At 47.6% G+C, this 18,964-nt stretch overlaps 1 protein-coding gene across 5 annotated transcripts in view; it reads right to left on the bottom strand.

Moving 5' to 3' along the window:
- The window catches only part of PRPF40A (pre-mRNA processing factor 40 homolog A), a 1,435,679-nt gene that overhangs the window by 1,363,431 nt on the left and 53,284 nt on the right, over positions 1 to 18,964 (bottom strand). The gene's annotated exons all lie outside the window — the stretch shown is intronic.

Here is an 18,964-nt window from a genome sequence, read left to right as displayed (position 1 = left end):
TTATGTTCTTTTAATATGTTCCTTATTTTACTGTATCCTTCCTTTGAGGCCTCTTATATATGGATCAAAGATTTGTATGGGACCCGACAGATGCAGCTTTACAGGTAAAAGGTAAGGAACAAAAAGAAAGTGAGAAAATGAAAGATGGATAAATCAGTCCATTAAAAAGAAAACCTTTTAACATACATAATCAACAATCTAAACTTGTCTTAATGCATTCCATAATATTGATACACAGCACAGGAATATGCAAATTATGCTAAAAATCAAGAATTATCTGCTTTATGCCGATATAGCTAAATTCTATAGGGTGGTGGCGGATATCAGAGGAGATAAAACAAATACCAGCTTCTCTTGCCCCGCAGAAATATTTGTTTGGAGACATTGGAAAAGTGGCAGAAACCACCAGAAGACTTAATGTTTCTTGTATAGTAGCCACAACAATGTATATTGCCAAGCTGAAAAAGCTGCTCTGCACCAACTATAGAACATTTCCTTCGGGAACTGACATTCGTTAATGAATGTGAGGAATAATATGTGATGACGCTGTCAAAAACCAGTCGCCCCAAGGACGTTTGGGCACCGTTCAAGATGTACCTATGTGATATGGCATCAGACGATGAGGCCTCTCCTAGGCCTATACCATGTGTGTGAAGTCTAATTATGGACAGCTATTGGAAATACATCTTATAATATATTGTAATGAGTGTGCCATTTGTGACTGTCAAGACTATCAATAAATAAAGTTTAAATTTAAAATAAGTTACAGCGATGAACTGGGGCAGGTATGGTGGCAGGCCAGCTTTAGATGGTGGGAAACTGATGGGGAGTGATAAGTCTCCAAGTCATGTTGGCCTCGTTGAATGAGAGGGGGTTAAACTCCCCCTTCAAAAGAACCCTACTAAAGAGGGTGTTAAGGAAGCAAAAGTGGGATGTCGTGTGTTCAGGAAACACCGAGAGTGTGGAGAGACTCGGGAAAGGGAGGAGACCTTCTTTGCCTCAAGGGGCATTGGAGAAAACATGTAGATTTCAGAAGGTAGCGGTTGAACAGAAGCACAGAAGATTTTGCAGCAGGATAATTTCAGGATCCGTAGCCAAAATCATGGTCGCCGAATTCATCAAAAGACCAGACACTGGAAGGACTTGGCAGCAAGGATCACATTGAAGGCTCTAGGCAAAGATTTCCTCGCAGGTGGATTTGGCCCTTTTTCCGGAGCACAGAAGACATATCGCCAGTCGGATTCTAGTCGTTTACAAGGTCCAACACTCTGGTCAGGGGACTTTTCGTAATGGAATCATTCTTCGATTTTGGTTCCAGTGGTCTACTACCTCTTCGGCTTCCAGGATCAGACTTTTAAACCCCAACATTCAAACTTTGGGGGGCCGGGGGGAGGGGCAGAGGAAGGGGGGGCAGTCCTATCAGGACAGCCAGCAGTTCAAGTTTGCACTGGATTCTCACACTTAGGCTGGAAGACAAAGGACTTCTCCCTCACTTCCTGCCTTCACAGACACTCTGGAGCATGAGCAAGTAGTCCACAGGACTCCCGCCGAAGATAAAAAAAAAAATCAGAGGAATTTCCCACCTTGGCGATCAGGGGAAGGAACAAGAAAGAACAAGAAATGCTAAAATAGTGAAAAAAAGGTAGGGGCTATTTTGGGAAAATGAGCACCCATGGGTGAATTTAACGCAGCTGTGCAAACAGCCCGTGGTAAAGGTGCACCGAACAAAAAAGTTTGCTGCCACCAGCCATTAAAGTTAAGTTTGTCATTGTAACATAAATGTTACATTAAGGCGGGGGAGGGGTGGATGGTCTCAACTAAAATGTAAAAGGGATCCAAAGATTTTTTACCCATGGGAAATGTAGTTCTCACGAGGTTAGCCAGAAAGAAGGGGAGCCCCTCGAGCAACCCAGCAACAAGAGCCACTTATTGCCAAATAGTTGTCAGAGAATAGAGGAAAAATAATCTACTAGTCCAGCAAAAAGTTCTGGGGTTGACACAGGTCAGGAAGATCGATATTAAAATCTTACCCAACAGTTTATCTTGGTTTGTCCTTTCCCCCCCCCCCATGTTGTCTTGTGGGGGAGATGCCAGTGGACGGGATGGGGCTGGCTGGCAGTGGTTGGCTAGAGGACCTGCATGTTAAAAATTAAAAAGGTATTTGTACCGCGCACTGTCACCAACGGAATTGGTCCCAAGTTGCTCAGGCGGATCGGTAAACAAGGCCACGGGGATGGTTAGTAGGGTGAAGAGGGAATAGGAAAGTGAGAAAAGTGGTGTGCGGTTGATGGCTTCCGTACGGTTTCACTGTGCGCTGAGCTTTGGTGTGAATACCAATGCAAGACCTTGTGTGCTGTTGGTGCGGTTATGTGTTTGTTGTTGCGGTGTGGTAACGTGCGTGCGGTTTGCTGAGCCAGAAGATGGTTGTGTGGATTGTCGTGAGAGTTAGGTATGCAGAGATTGGAGCATAGGGTTAGGTTGTATGTCTTAATCCTTATCATTCTTGTTCTATGTAGCCGGTTGTCCTATAGGTAGGAATATTTTCCACTTTTCTTTTGCTGTCCATCTAATTCTTATGAGTGATGGCATGGCACATTCCCAGCTGAGTTGTTTGAGCTTTAGTGTAATAGGTAGGTGCGTGTATAATACCCCACTCCGGTATAGGTGCTGTAAATTAGCAATCGCCCATCTAGTTTCTGTCGGTGGTCCATTGTTGCATGTGTGCATTTTGTACATCATCCTTGCCCTTCCATCCCAATCTGTGATCATTTTTGGTATCATTCTATCATATCTCAGTTGGTAAATTGATATGCCGTGGATTGTACTTCCTCATCTTCTGTTTATCGGTGACAGTTTAGGGGGACTGGGAGGATCGGGTTCTTCTCTCAGCATTGTGTCAGCTGTATAGATCACTCATTAGGCGTTCTAGTTATGTATTGAAGTGCCAGGATTTCAGGTGTTTTCTGAATAGGAGGTGACTCCTTGTGTTCCGTATGTCCAGGTTTTTGGGGTTAGGTGAGAAAGCAGAACCTCTGAATTTTCTTTTGTTGTAGAGTTTTGGTTCCAACCGGATGTCGCTGCCCTGAGCGTTCTTGTTGGGCGATGTAGGCTTAATTTGTCTTAGAAACTGTGCGCTTTGGTCGTGGATTGCTCTGTGCATAATGCACATTGATTTGAACTGGATTATTTTATTGGTAGCCAGTGTAGGGTTCAGAGCTGGTGTGATGTGTTCTCTTCTGGGTAGTTTGAGGAGCAGTCTGGCCACCGCATTTTGTATGCCTTGTTTTTTTTAGCAGTTGTTTAGGCATGCCCAGATATAGTTGATGTAGCGTAGTCTACTCTGGACAGGAGAGTGATGACGGCGAGTGTTTTGATGACGAATGGTAGGATCCTTTTTACCGCTCGCAGGAGAAAGAAGCATTTGCGTGTACTTCTGGCTCTTGAGTAAGTTTGTTGCCCATCAGAACACTCAAGTTTTTTTATTTATTTAAACAACCGACGATGGGGCTGGGGGTGTACAGAGTTCGAATGGCCAGGGTGTGTATTGGTTGTCACCTCTGTTTTTTGTGATGATCATTATTTCTGCTTTGCCTGGGTTGAGTTTGAGGCAGTTTGAGTTCATACAGTTGTGTTGTACATTTCATAAAGGCAGTTCTCTAATGTTGTGTTGTCTTCTAGAATGTCTTGTATTTTGTAGACTATGTGCATCATCGGTGTAGTTGTAACAGGTGAGGCCATGTATTTTAATGTTCTTGATTATGAAACAGGTAGATGTTGAATAATAACAGTGCAAAGGATGATCCTTGTGGTACTCCGCACAAGGATTCTCTTGGGTTGGATTTGTCCGTTAGAAAATATTTGATCCATAGTAAGACGTGGTCAGTGATTCCAATTCCTTCCAATCTCGTGATGAGGATGTTGTAGTTAACTGTGTCGAATGCCGCAGGTCTAAAAATATAAAAGCAGTACTATTGTCTGAATCATCGTATTGCGAGCAGTGCGATTCCGTTCCTCTCATTGGTCTAAAGCCTACTTGTGCCTTGTCTAGTAGGCAGTGCTCTTCAACAAATTCTTGAGTTGTTCTGTATATGTATGTTATCGAGCAATTAGTGAGGTTTGGCTGACAGCCAACATCCCACCAGGGCAATACAGCACTGTTGCATTAGTCGGAGTGACTGCACCAGATCTTTTTGTGGCGTATGACAATGCATTACTTATCGTAAAAGTATTTGATGGTTGCATCTGCTTAGATTCACATGCTGTGCATAGTCCGACATCCAGTGATCACTGCACAGTATTTCATTTTGTTTTTCGTAGTCGAAAAGGGGACGTCGACAAGGCGTGTCTGTAAGACTATCCCTATAGTGACGTGCATTGTACCCACAATCCCTCACGCGTTGAGGTCCCTCTGCATTTTATCTGCCCCGAGGGAGCCTATTAGACGTGAGTGAGTACAGAAAAGAGAAAGGTAAGGATGTCTATGTTCCTTCCATCCGAGCGGGAAGGAAGGGTGGGTGCATGTGAATCTAAGCAGATACAACCATCAGAAATGCTTTTACAGTAAGTAATGCATTGTCTTCTGATGTTTGTTAATCTGCTTCGAATCACATGCTGTGCATAGACTAGCGAGCAGTACCCGGAGTTGGAGGTGGGTTGTGAGAAGGAACAGTAGAGAAAAGATGTCTTAATACTGCTTATCCCACCTCGGAATCAGATCTAGAGTTGGCATCTAGACAGTAGTGTTTTGTAAAGATGTGAACAGAACTCCAGGTTGCCGCTTTGCAAATGGACTCAAGAGGGACATTTGCAATGAAAGCTATGGAAGCCCCGGTGCCTCGAGTGGAGTGTGCTCTTGGCTTCAAGGGTAGTTCTCTCTTAGCAAGAGTAACAGAGATGCATTGTACAATCCATCTAGAAATAGTGGATTTCGAAACTGCATCTCCTCCTCTTCCTGCTGCCACCAGGACAAAGAACTGATTAGTCTTTCTCAATGGTCTAGTTCTTTCCATATAAAACATCACTGCCCTGCGAACATTCAGTGTATGCAGGCTCTTCTCACCTAAGTTTGAAGGATTTTGAAAGACCATTGGTAGGTCTATTGACTGGTTGACATGGAATTTTGAGATACATTTTGGTGCAAAACTAGGATGTGTGCGTAGAACCACCTTATCCTTGTGAACTGTTACAAAGGGGTCTAGTACGGAGAGCGCTTGTAGTTCACTTACTCTCCTAATGCAGGTGATAGCTATTAGAAAAGCAGTCTTAAGAGTGAGGTCTTTAAGTGTTGCTTTGTGCATGGGTTCAAAGGGTGACCCCATGAGCCTGGTTAGTACCACATTTAGGTCCCACCCGGGAGCGGGGTTAGCTATGGGAGGGTGGATCCTCTTCACTCCTTCCATGAAGGCTTTAATAACTGGGACTTTCCACCATGACACTTTAAGTTGGGAAGTGGTGTATGCGGAAAATTCAGCTAAATGGACTAGAGTCAAGCCTGAGTTTAGTAGGTGAGTCAGATACAGAACAATTTGTGTGGGAGAGCAGTCAACTGGGTTGATGCTCCTTCCCCTACAACAGATGACAAATCTTTTCCATTTGCTAGAATAACAGTGACGAGTGTTAGGCTTTCTAGCCTCCCTGAGAATATCCATGCATCTCTGCGGGAGTTATAAACATCCAAATTCTATGATCTCAGGAGCCAGGCTGCTAAGTTCATGGTCTACGGGCATGGATGTAGTGTCCTGCCCTTGTCCTGTGACAGCATGTTGTACGGGCAGGGAAGTTTCACTGGAGGAGATAGGGACATCTTCGTGTAACCGCCATTCGTACTCTGAGGGCAGAGGGAAGTCTCTGCTGAGTTCGTCTGCTAGCAGATTGGAAGGAATCTTTGGAAGGCAGGAACCGCCCGCTCCGTCGAGAGGGACTCCCAGCCTACCCAGAAGGCTTTTCAGAAGGCGAGGGAAACCTCTCATTGACGTTTTGGGGTAGGTCGAAGCATTTTCTAACGGAAGGCCCTCCCTTTTCTCCCCCTGACCGCTCTGGGGTACCGCAAGAAACCCTAGAGAGACTCCAGTTCTGTATGGACAAAATGGAGCGGTGTATGGGGACTCAGAACTTTCCAACACCCAAGAGATCAAGAGAGGGACCTCAGGAGGATCCCATGGCCAAGTACCCCAGGCTGTTTGATTTTCCCCCCAAAGAGGATGTAGATTTAAATGGCTCACTGGAGAGGATGAATTTTTAGGCAATGAAGGGGAACAAAACCTAGAGGAGAGAGGTTTTGAAGACAACCCGGATATGGGTGATCGGGGCTTCGGAGAATACCCAGAAGAAGGCGCTTCACAGCCCTAGCAGTCCCCATCAGCGTTTTCAGACCCTGAAGCCATAAACCTGTCCCCACCCAAAGACTCACCTATTGGGAATACATCACCTATAGACGATCAACCTACCTTTTAATGCACTCCTACGCAAGGCAGCAGTGCATTTCGAGACCGGGGAAACTTCTCCTGACATCGACTTTGTAGAAAAGATCATGAAGGAGAAACCCCCTGTCAGCCAAACCATTCCCCTCCTCGCCTCAGTAAAGAGACAAATTATTCCTTCACTATCCACTCCCGCATTGATCAGAGGGGTCAACCCGAGGATAGAAAAATTTAGTCCTCCATCCGACCCGTTCTACTTCAGGGGACACTCTGTACCAGACTCCTTAGTGGTGACAAATAACAGGAAGAGAGCAGGGGTCCCGCTGTCAACTAGCGAGACACCACCAGATAAAGAGGGTAAAAAAATTGTATGCCCTAGGAAAGAGGATTAAAGCCTCGTCTGCCTTTTCCGCAAGAATTGCCAACACCTACTCTTTGCTGGCAAGTTACGTAGTTTGCTCCATTGTGCATCTGCGTAAGGACATTGAGGAGGTACCGGAACCCCTACGTACTCGCCTTTTAGCCACGGTGACTGAAGGGAACTTAGTCAACCAAAGCATCATTAAAAATACTCTGGATGCTGCAGAGACGGCTGGGTGTTCCCTAGTCCAAGGAATCCTACTCAAACGCCATGTATGGCTGCGTAATTCAGGCTTTAAACCTGAAACACAAGCATCTCTTATTAACAAACCTATAGAAGATGCAAACCTCTTTGGTAAGGCGGTGGATGAGGCACTAGAGACCGCAAAGAAGGAATTTGACACAATCAAGACACTAGACCAAATTTCAAGGCCTCCCAACAAACGTGGCTATGGCAACAAACGTTTTTTTTCGAGGCCAACGCCAGCAGCAACAGCAGCAGCAGCAATACTCTGCAGGTAACTGGTCCTCTAACTAAGGCACCAGTGGACAATATAACCAAAGAGGACAACGTTGTGGCAAGGGAAGAGGCCGGGGACCCACCCCTAGAGGTTCCCAAGCCACCAACACCAAATGACTCAAAGATTCGGGTCCCCTCCCATGCTTATAACATCCTTTCTTCCAGCATGGGAGGGTATAACATCAGACCGCTGGGTACTATCAACCATAGCCCGCGGCTACTGTATAGAATTCAACAGTTCCCCTACATACAGACCCCCAAGGGGACAACGCATGTCGCCAGAACACCTCGCCATCCTTCTTCGAGAAGTGGACCAACTACTAGTAAAAGGAGCTATACAGGTCGTGCCTCCATCCCAGGTAATGGAAGGTATTTATTCAGTGTACTTCCTTGTACCCAAAAAGGACTTAACCATGCGCCCTGTACTAGATTTGCACCCAGCGAACAAATTTGTCAAACTTCAAAAGTTTTGTATGGTGAATCTACAGGAGGTAATCCACCTGCTTTCTCAGGGAGATTACATGACAACACTGGACATGAAAGATGCATACTTTCATATTTTAATGTTGCCAGCGCACAGGAAATACCTCAGGTTCATGATAGAGGGCAAACACTACCAGTTGAGAGTGCTACCCTTCGGCATAGCATCAGCGCCAAGAGTATTCACGAAATTACTGGCAGTGGCAGCGGCCCACCTGCGCAGGTTGTCCATCCCAGTATATCCTTACCTCGACGATTGGCTCATAACAGGGGATTCTTACGAAACATGCTGCTCAAATACCCAAAAGACACTAGACCTTTTGTTTCAACTGGGCTTCTCCATCAACGAGAAGAAGTCCAGCTTAGACCCCAGCCAGATCAAACAATTCCTAGGGGCTCTAATTCGAACAAAGGATGGCCTCGTCTTCCCCTCCAACGAGAGGGTCCAAAACATGCGGTTTCAAATCCCTCAATATGTGGCCGGTCGAGAGGTGACGGTACGCAAAGCAATGCGCTTACTAGGAATGATGGCGTCATGTATTTATTTGGTACCTCATGCGTGCCTGCGCATGCACCCAATGCAAGAGTGGCTCAACAGCCAGTGGTGTCAGGCCAGCGGACAATGGGAAGAGCTAGTGGTGGTCTTGCAGGCCTTGGTTCTCTCGCTATGGTGGTGGTCGAAGGAAAACCTGGTAATAGGGAAACCATTTGCCGCCCCCGCAGTGGAAGCCACTCTAACCACAGACGCATCCCTCACAGGATGGGGGGCTCACCTATCCAATCAGACTGCTCAGGGAGTCTGGACTCCGAGCGTAACATCCAAGCACATAAACTTACTGGAGCTACATCCAAAGGTTACCACAAAGTATTGCAGCTTTTGTTCCAGGGACCGAAAGGGGACGTCGGCATAGGCGGTCTGTAACACTATCCCCATTGTGACGTGTAGTGTACCCAAAATCCCTCATGCACTGAGGTCCCTACGATTGTATTTTTTCTGCCATGAGGTAGCCCAAGGCTATTGTGAGAGTACATGAAGGAAGAAAGTAGTAAGACGTCCATGTTCCTTCCACCCCGAGCAGGTAGGGAGGGCGCACAATGTGGGATGTTGTGACCCACTAGGTTCTGCCCTGCGACATCAGTGTGTGCTGCTTTCATCAAAAACAGTTACATAACAATTGTCAAATATATTATTTAATTTTGACTTTCAAAACGTAGGCTGTTCTACGTTTTGAAAGTCAAAATTAAATAATATATTTGACAATTGTTATGTAACTTGAGGAATTTTTGTACCTATTTAGAAGAATTTTAGCACTAGTGATAATAGGGTTTACAATAAGCTGTTGGTGTGAGCGCGAGATATCCTCCCGAACTCTGATTTCTTTGTCTACTTTGTACAAACTTTGTGGGAAGTTTGAGGGAGTGATATCACTTGCTGCCGACCTTTTCGTATTTTTATTATACATTTTTTGAAATTTGAGAGTGGAAAAGAGCGCACGCAATTTGTTAGCGATCCCACAACTTTTTGTTTTTCACATTCAAAAGCATTTGACCTGTTTTGAAATCATTCCCGTTTCTCTATGAGGTGGAGTGCCGGGTTGAAATCACTTACAAGATTAATCTAAGCAGATACAATAATCAGAAATGCTATAACGGTAAGTAATGCAGGTCTTCTGATGCTTGTTAATCTGCTTAGAATCACATGCTGTGCATAGACTAGCGAGTAGTACCCGGAGTTGGAGGTGGGTTGTGAGAAGGAACAGTAGAGAAAAGAGGTCTTTGTACTCGTCCCACCTGAGAATCAAACCTAGAATGATTATCTAGGCAATTATTTTTTTTAAAGCTGTATATAGAACTCCAGGTTGCCGCTTTGCAAATGGTCTCTAGGGGAACATTTGCAATTAATGCTATGGAAGCCCCAGTGCCCCAAGTAGTGTGCTCTAGGCTTGAAGGGCAGTTCTCTTTTAGCAAGAGCGTAACAGTGTGATGCATTTGACAATCCACCTTGAGATAGCCGATTTAGAGACGGGAATCCCCTGCTCTACCAGCTGCCACTGAAACAAAAAAATGGGTTCGTTTCTCTCAGTAGTTTAGTTCTTTCCAGGTAGAACGTGACTACCCTGCGCAGATCTAGTGTATGTAGGCTTCTTTTGGCAATGCTAGTGGGATTCTGGAAAAAGGGTAGGTAGTTCGATCGATTGGTTCACATGGAACTTCGAGATGAATTTAGGCGCAAATCTGGGGTGAGTGCGCAGAACTAACGTATCCATATGGACTGTAACAAAGGGGTCTAGAACAGAAGGGGCCTGTAGCTCGCTAACCCTTCTAGTAGAAGGGATAGCCGCTAGGAATGCCGTCTTGTAAGTAAGGTCTTTTAGACTTGCTTTATGCATTGGCTCAAAGGGAGATCCCATGAGCCTGGTTAAAGCAACATTTAGATCCCATCCAGGAGCTGGATGAGAACTGGGAGGATAAATCCTCTTAACCCCTTCCATAAAAGCTTAGTATTTTCCACCACAACACCTTTTGTTGCGACGTGGTGGAGGCTGAAAGAGCAGCCAGATGACCCTTTAGGGAACTGAAGACCAACCCTGTGTCCAACAAATGGGTTAGGTACAGCACAATGTGTGTGGGTGAGCAATCTATGGTATTGACAGCCTTGGTATTACACCAGATGACAAACCGTTTCCATTTGCTGGAATAGCAAAAGCTGCTATTAAGTTTCCTAGCTTCCCAGAGTATGCCCATGCATCTGAGGGAGCTGAAGGTGTCCAACCTCTATGAACTCAGGAGCCAGGCCGCTAAGTTCAGAGTTTGTGGGCATGGGTGTAGGGTCTCTCCACCCCCTGTCCTGAGACAACATGTTGTACGGGCAGGGTAGTTTTACTGGTGGGGAGAGGGATACTTCCATTAGATGAGCGAACCAGGGTTGGCGGGCCCACATGGGGCTACCAATATCATGGTGGCGGCTGCACAATCTTGTTGATTACGGGAGTCTTGGTGGGTGGGGGGGGGGGGGGGGCGTAAACAAATTTCCCTGATCATGTTATCCAGAGACTGTTCCCTTTGGAGTGGTTCTTGGGGTACCTAGAGGCGTAGTCTTGGCATTGGGCATTCCCCTGAGTTGCGAACAGGTTAATCTCTCGGAAGCCCCATTCTGCGAAGACATTGGACACGATGTCTTCATGCAGACGCCATGCGTATTCTATGGGCAGTGGGAAATCTCTGCCGAGCACGTCTTCCAGAAGATTTAGTTCCCCTGGAGTGTGTTGGGACAACAGAAACATCTTGTGTTTGAGAGCCAACATCCAAATGTTCGGACACAGCTTGGATAGCCCGGGAGAGTGTGCATCCCCTTGTTTGTTCAGGTAGGCATCGCTGTGGTGCTGTCTGTTACAACCAGCACGGTCTTCCCTTGTAGTTGCGTTTGAAAGGCTTTCAATGGCTTGAACACAGCTAATAGCTCCATCAGATTTATATGGTTGGATGCTACTTGTGGGGCCCACACTACATGCGCTGTCTGAAGCAGGTGAGGGGGGGGGCCCCCCCCCACCCCATGAGATATGAATCTGTCGTGAGAGGGGCTTCCACTGCAGGGGTGGTGAAGGTTTTCCCCTCGACCACCACTGCAAAGAGAGAATGAGGGCTGGCGAGACAACTACCAGATCTTCCCATTGTCCGCTGGTCTGACACCTCTGGCTGTTGAGCCACTCTTGCATGGGACGCATGCACAGCCACGCACGGGGAACCAAGTATATGCATGACACCATCATCCCTAGCAAACGCATGGCTTTGCGTACTGTCACCTCCCGACTGGTACATATTGAGGGATCTGACAAAGCATGTTCTGAACCCTCTCGTTGGAGGGGAAGACAAGGCTGTCATTCGTCTGGATTCAAGCCCCTAGAAATTGTTTTACTTGACTGGGGACTAGACTGGATTTTTTCTCGTTGATGGAGAATACTAGACTGAACAGAAGGTCTACGGTCTTCTGGGTGTTCAAAAAGCATGTGTTGTAAGAGTCCCCTGTTATGAGCCAGTCGTGCTGCCACTACTGCCAGGACCTTTGCAAACGCCCTTTGCGCCGAGGCGATGCCAAAGGGGAGCACTTAATGCCTGTCCTCTATCATGAACCTTAGATATTTTCTGTGCGCTAGCAACATTGAAATATGAAAGTATACATCTTTCATGTCCAATGTTGCCATGTGGATCCCCCTATTTCAACAGTGGGATCACTTCCTGTAGCGTTACCATACGAAACCTTTGAGGTTTTATACATGCATGTCTAGAACAGGGCTCATGGTGAGGTCCTTTTTCGGTACAAGGAAGCACTCTGAATAAATACCCTTGTTTACCTGAAGAATAGGGACGGCTTCTATGGCATCCTTTCCCAGCAGCGTTTCCACCTCTTGATTCAGGATCTGCAGATTGTCCGGTGAGAGGCACCGTGAGCGTGGTGGTCTGAACTGTGGTGGTCAGGTGAATGCCACGCAGAACCCGTTTTTATAAACCACTGGTCTGAAGTTATCCCCTCCCATGCTGTGAGGAGAGATGTTAAACGCCCCCAGACCGGGATGACATGGGAGGGGACCTGGATCTGATGTCATTTCTGACCAGAGGCTGCAGCTCCTCTGAGATTGGGGCCTCTACCTCTGCCTTTGCCGCGTCGTTGACCACTTGGTGGGTAGTAGGCAGGGCTTGCTGATGTTTGTCCAGAGCTATAGTTTCCCGTGCTGTAGTTCTATCTTGCACGGGACTGCCCTCGAAAGGACAGACGAGACCCACCTCCCCTTTGGGGCGAGGGAGGGGGGGGGACTGTTTGAGTTCTGTTGCAGGGATTAAGAGTCTCATGCTCCTTCTTGGCCGTTTCCAGGGCATCGTTGACCGCTTTCCCGAAGAGATTGGCCTCTTCTATGGGCTTGTTGATAAGAGCAGTTTGTTTCAGGCTTGAAACCAGAGTTACAAAGCCAAGCCTGCCGCTGGAGTAAAGTGCCCTGGGCCAGAGACTTGCCTGCTGTCTCCACAGTGTCCAGATTGTTCTTTATTATATTCTGGTTTACCCGCCTGCCTTCGGCCACGATGGTGAGAAGCCTGGACCCAACGGGTTCAGGAACCTCTTGGGAGACCTTGTACCAGGTTCCATTGGGCGTCTGCATAACTCGCCAACAGTGTGGTGTTATTCGCTATGCGTGTGGTGTATGCAGCTGCAGAGGTAACACGCTTACCTAAGGCACACAGCCTCGGATTCCTTCTCCGGAGGCGCCTCCCCCATAGTAAGGGGTACTCCTGCCCGTTTCCGGGTGGTAGTCACTACCAAGAAGTTGGGGGTGGCGTGGCATTTAATATATTGGGGGTCCGAAGGAGCTGGTTGAAATAGCTTTTCCACTCGTGTTCACTGCCCGGGTCTGAACTGGCGACACCAGGGAGGCGGCCAATCTTCTTTTAACAGAATTAAGGAGGGGAATGGCTTGGCTTGAGGGGGGTTTCTCCATGAGAATGTCCTCCACAAAGTACCGCCTCTTGAGTAGTGATCTGAAAGTGATCTGCTGCTTTCCTTTAGATGGCATCGAAGGCCATTTGGTCATCTACAGGCGAGGCCTGTCTAGCCGGGGTGGTTGGAGAAGAATCCAGGCATAGCACATCAGTCTCCTGATCTTGCGTGGGGGAGCGTCCATGACCGTTTCCACTTGCTGTGTTTCCTCCCCGTTGTCTATTGCATCCGCCTGGTCCTCAGTGTAATCCTGCAGGAAGGAAGGGTCTTCTTCGCTGTAGATGTCCTGATAGGTGTCCATCTGGACAAAGTCTTCATAATGGACAGGGACCGAGGGCTGAGTCAAGATCTTGAAAACGTGAAGATTTTAAATAGGTTCTCCACGAGATCTCTTAGGGGGAAGGATGTTCAGAAAAAGATCATTTTCTCAATACGATCCACGTACCCTTCAAATTTCTCTCTTGTCCACTTAGAGGAACCAGAAGGACCCACAGGTGGAAAACAGTTTTCCGCCATTTGGCATCAAAATATGCCTCCAAGAGTGTTGGAAAGAGGCTCCCGACTGTCTTTATAGGTTTCGTGAGAAGCGGGCCACCATGGCGCATCTTTAGGCTTGTCCGCGGCCTGCCCCATGCGTTTCGGCGGAGTAGGTAACAGCCCAACTGCCGAAGCAATTCTTGCAATATTGACTTCAATCTCTGCCGAATCGGCATGAGTTAACGGGTCTGAAGGTCCATCGGTAGATTTACCACCTACTGCGGCGTTAGAGGGCCTAGCGGTAGATTTTCCACCTGTAAGTGTCCGCCTCAAGGTCTATAACATCCGATACGGATGTTTGATCAACGGAGGTACCCCTGTCACTTTTGGCGAGTGTGGCGGCGGGGGACGAGGGTTCCACCCACGACAGACGGTACGCGGCCCACCGCTTCTCGTCGGGATCTGAGAGGAGACAAAAATTACACTTTCTTTGCTAGTCTTTCCACAGGTATCTGACCCTACACTTATGTCTGAGCAACAACGCCCCACCTTACCTGTCTGCTCGCTTCTCACGCCACACCTCCACTCGACCTACCAGAGCAGCCCAAACTCACAGCCTCATCGTGCCTAGATGCAAACTCCAAAAAGCTGGTGGGGTGAGCTTCCCCGTCCTGGCCTCCAAACTCTGGAACACCTTGCCCACACCTATCAGAATTGAACCATCATTCCACTCCGTCAAGAACAATGCTAAAACATGGCTGCTCTCCCAAGACTCATGAGACCTTGACACAGTCCAGACTCCATGTGGGGTACCGGACTGAATATACATTTTCTCTCTGCTCTGTCCCTGTATTATACGCTGTTAATGGTACCCTTTGGTACATGTATATATGCTGTATATTTCTGTAACTCACTGTATGTAACTACTGCTTTTTGTAACATGCTTAAGAGTATGCGCCCGGTTGCCCCTGGGCCTGGTTTTTTGCACTTTATAAATAAAATCAAAGATGACCAGACCTAAAGGGCAAAGATGGGGAAGAGGAAAGACATAACGAAAGATATGGCCACCCCAGCCCCACTCTCCCTACTGTGTAGGCTGGCCAGAGGGCCCGGCCACGCGGATGCCTCAGCCGCCGGATTTTTGGCGCCGAAATCCACTGCCATAGAAACTCCTGCAGTCTTCGTTGAAGTTCTTTCTTGCCGTCGAAGTGACTTAAGGGGGAAATAACCGGCAAAGTCGGTCTAAAGATAAACAATGGGGGTCATTACGACCTTGGCGGTAAGGGGTTAACGGCGCCGGTAATGGTGCCAGGGCCATCAACCCCTTACGAGTCTGCTCGCGGGACCAACACAGGGCGCCTGGTAAAACCAGGTGCCCTGAGCAGGTCCCGCTAGCAGACCAGGGAGCCAACAACGGGCCCGTTGTTAGCTCCCTCCCCATTCCCATTGAGCCCTATGGGGGCTCGAATAGGAATGGGATGTACCGGGTCCGGGTTCCTTGAATGAGGAATTACGGGGTCCTCCAAGGTTGGAATGGCCCGGTAATTCCTCATTCAAGGAACCCAGACCAGCATGGTTACCTCCAAGGTCAGAATGACCCCCCCCCCCAATGTCTTATGTAAGTGCTCAGCTATAGGGCGATTAGTTATCGGGGCAGAAAAAACCAATCTGTGGGACCTTGGCACGTGAGGGATTTTGGATACACTACACGTCACGATAGGGATAGTGTTACACGCCTATGCAGACTTCACCTTTCGGTCCACGAAAGAAAAGATGCAATACTGCGCGGTAACCACTGGATGTCGGACCATATGCACAGCATGTGATTCTAAGCAGATCAACAAGAATCAGAAATAATGTTCACTATTGTAGGATATCTTCTCCTGCTTGTAAAATGCCTCCTGTACCTTGCATAAATGTATGACTAATTTGCCCAAGCTGTCTGTAACCACGCTGTTGTACACCAGGGTCTGGGCGTGTAACAAATGAATAAAATAAAGGAAGGCTCTATAAAAATAGACTTAATGAAACAAAAATGCAAACAAAGTGATCAGAAAACACTTAGAAAACCTATGGTGTACACACAAACAATGCAACTTTGTGAAAAGGGCACTCTGGGTAGAAGAGCAGGGGTGTTCAGTGACAAGATCACTGTTCAAAGGATTGATCTTGAACAAGGTAGAGAAAGGGGGCTTAAAAGTCACTATGGTCCCAAAAAGTGGACCAGGGACATGGGCACTTTCATAGTACCTTATTTTCTTGTCTTTTGGGTTAAACAGCATTGAGACAGACTTTTGGGCAGAGTCTTTGTATTTTTGGGGCCCGAGTAGCCAGGAAGCAAGGGTGCAGAGTTCAATGATGCAGTGTTGTTCAAAAAAGGGGAGCGTTTTCAGGTTGGCATATGATGGGATGGCAGGCGAGGTTAAACGAATGGGGTTGACTACTCAGTGTGTGCAGACGAACAGACTGGCCAGCGGGCACAGCTGGCTCGCCACTACGTTCAGGTCCGGAAATGGTGTCTGCCAGTAACTGCTGAGCAGGCAGGGGTGTTGAGTTGGGGATGCTAGAAGACTTGCAAAGTTTCAATTGCAGAGGCAGCCGAGCTTCGGAATCGAGCGAACTCACGGTCCAATGTCAAAGTAAAGAATGACTAGCGTTTTCCTTGCAGCAGCTTGGATGATGTGGCTGGTGCACAGGCAAGCAGCAAGTTGGCTTGCGATGTAGGGAGAGTCACGGGTTACTTCCTTGGTTCTGTTGTTGCTGGGAGTCCCCCAATCCAAGGGATAATGGACAAGGCAAATCCTTCGGTTCTGCACTTGCACTCCAGGAAGCTTGGTGGCACGTACAAGAGGTCCTTCACCTCCAATTAACAGGAGCCCGTTTCCAGCACAGCCAGTAGAGAAGCCTTGTTACAGCAGCAGTTCACCAACAATGTACCCCGGGGATGGTTAGTTGGCGGGTTTGGGGGGGGGGGGGGGGGGGGGGGAGGGAGGGCGTGTAGACCTCAGTCTGTTTTGCATGCCTTCTACTATGGACTTTGGAATGACTGCACTCTTAACAGAGGTAGTAAAGTGCACCAGTCACTTGATGTTCCAAAGATGAATCAACGAACAAGAGAATTGCCCAATACAGACTGTTGTAACAAGTACCCTTTGCCTTCTAACAGGTTACTCTTTCTTAGAACACGCACGGTTAGCATTTGGGGTGGTCTCCAGGTGCTCACGTTGCTCTGCAAGAAAGAGGGCAGAGTGCGTTAGTGAGGGTTGAATGCTGGGATCGGTCCAGAAACAGGAGAAACTGGCGTCTGTCTCTGTTGGCCTGCAGAGGAGCCTATTGCATGCACTGGCTTGTGATATCCGTGAGGGTAAGGCCCAATGCCTGGGTTGTTTGTGTGTGGGTGCAAGTTGGGCGTTTGTGTGCAGTTTGGCAAGCCCATAGGCTGTGCATAGCACTTGGGAGGAATGTTAGAGGGGAGCAGGAGGAGGGTGGTTAGTACATTGGCTGCTCTCAAAGATCTTCCAAGTATGTCCTCAGAGCTCATCCAGCAATGGTACCCTCCAAATCTTCCAAGCGCAATACACTGGCCACCACCACAACCCCTCCAAGCTAGCTACTCCCACAAATTCATCTAAGTGCGATACATTGGCTACTCTTACTAGCCGGTCTCTGAGCAGCAAGAATTGCCAGGTTCAAAGTGGGCTTCCGAGTATAGCTCGATGAAACCGCTAATGTGACGCACGTCTAATCTTCACAGTTCTGTCTATTAACATTTCCTGCCCCCTAAAATACACACAAATGGAACAAATGTTCTGCCCTCAAATTACATCGAAGTGTGACACAATGTCTGCCCCTAAATACATCTATTGGGCTCTAAGGAGAGGGGCAGGTAATCACACTATGTTCAGATTTGATGGTGTTATGAAAAAATGGCAGGGTTTTAATTGAGCACACTAATGGCTGTGCTCACCACCCATACCACCTTACCCAAGTTGTGTCTGTAGGATGTTCCATCAGGCGAACATGGGCAAACAGGGAGATTAGCTGCCCAGAAGGAGCTGCCCTTTGCATTGAGCCTTTAGCCAGCTGCCTGGGGCAGACCCATGAGGAATTTGGTTTTGGTGTGGGTGGAGGGGGCTTTGCCTGATCCTTGTTCTTCAAACTGCCTCCTTGAGGCTGCGCAACATTTACCCCATCACTTCCATCACCTTCCTGATGTTTCACCACTCCACCGCTTTAACATTTCCTCGACCCACTCGGCTTCACTTTCCTCCTACACACTGTTCTTCCCTTATTCAGCTCTCATCACTATGCTCTTGCACCTGCTGTCTATAGCCCCCCCCGCCTACCTTCACCCCTTCAGCTCCATCTTTACAACAGTTCAGGTTTAAGTTTCCTTTCACTGCGTCCCCCTTCACTGTGTTGGGTAACTACTTATCTCCACTCCTTCGGGCTTTTCTTATGGCCTTTTGGGTAAATCTTTTCACAACAGTCTTGCTCCTTCCAGCATATTGGTCCCTCGATTCCTCAACTTTAAGGTCCGTCTTTAACCAGCCTCCTGCCAGTCTCCTACTGATCCCACTTTTCAGGGTTTCTTCCAACCTCTGGCCTCCTGCTCACCCCAGGCTCCACTGGGGTCGTTCCAATCTTCAGCTTACCTCACCCCCTCTAGCCAACACCAAATGGGCTCTTCCCCCTTTCTGGCAGCACTCAGATCCTGAACTATTTCCCCCCCCCCCCCCCCCGCCCGCCCGCCGCCAACCACCCCCCACCCCCCCAGGACTCTTCCCTCCAGTGCCCTAAGTCAAATACACCAGCCCTTCAGTCGCCATAGAAGCAGTTTTAAATGTAATAGTCAATTATTTTCTAGTCCCTTCAGGTGGACTGAAGAGCCTCAGTCACTTAAAGCACCTCTACAAAATTAGGAGGATTGGTCCACTGCTAAGTATCGATCAATGTTCCTTAGTTTGGGCTGCTGCAAGGTTCATAAATAAATATTGATATAGTACAAAACTGTTGGTTAAGTTTCATCTGCCCAAAACCAAGCAGTTTGGGACATCTTTTTGCAAAAATAAACGTTGCCGATCACGTGTGGTTCTTTTATCTTTGGGTCAACTATGGCACACACTCATTTAGTTAATTTGGTTGAACGGTACCATGCTGACTGTTAATTGCACTCTAGCAATGAGCATAAGTTTGCAGAAAGCTGAACTGAAAGAATTC

Source organism: Ambystoma mexicanum, chromosome 9, assembly GCF_040938575.1.
Source record: "Ambystoma mexicanum isolate Mex_15411 chromosome 9, UKY_AmexF1_1, whole genome shotgun sequence".
Classification (NCBI taxonomy): domain Eukaryota; kingdom Metazoa; phylum Chordata; class Amphibia; order Caudata; family Ambystomatidae; genus Ambystoma; species Ambystoma mexicanum.
Note: the sequence above shows the minus strand (reverse complement) of the source record. Positions and strands in the feature narration are given on the sequence as shown.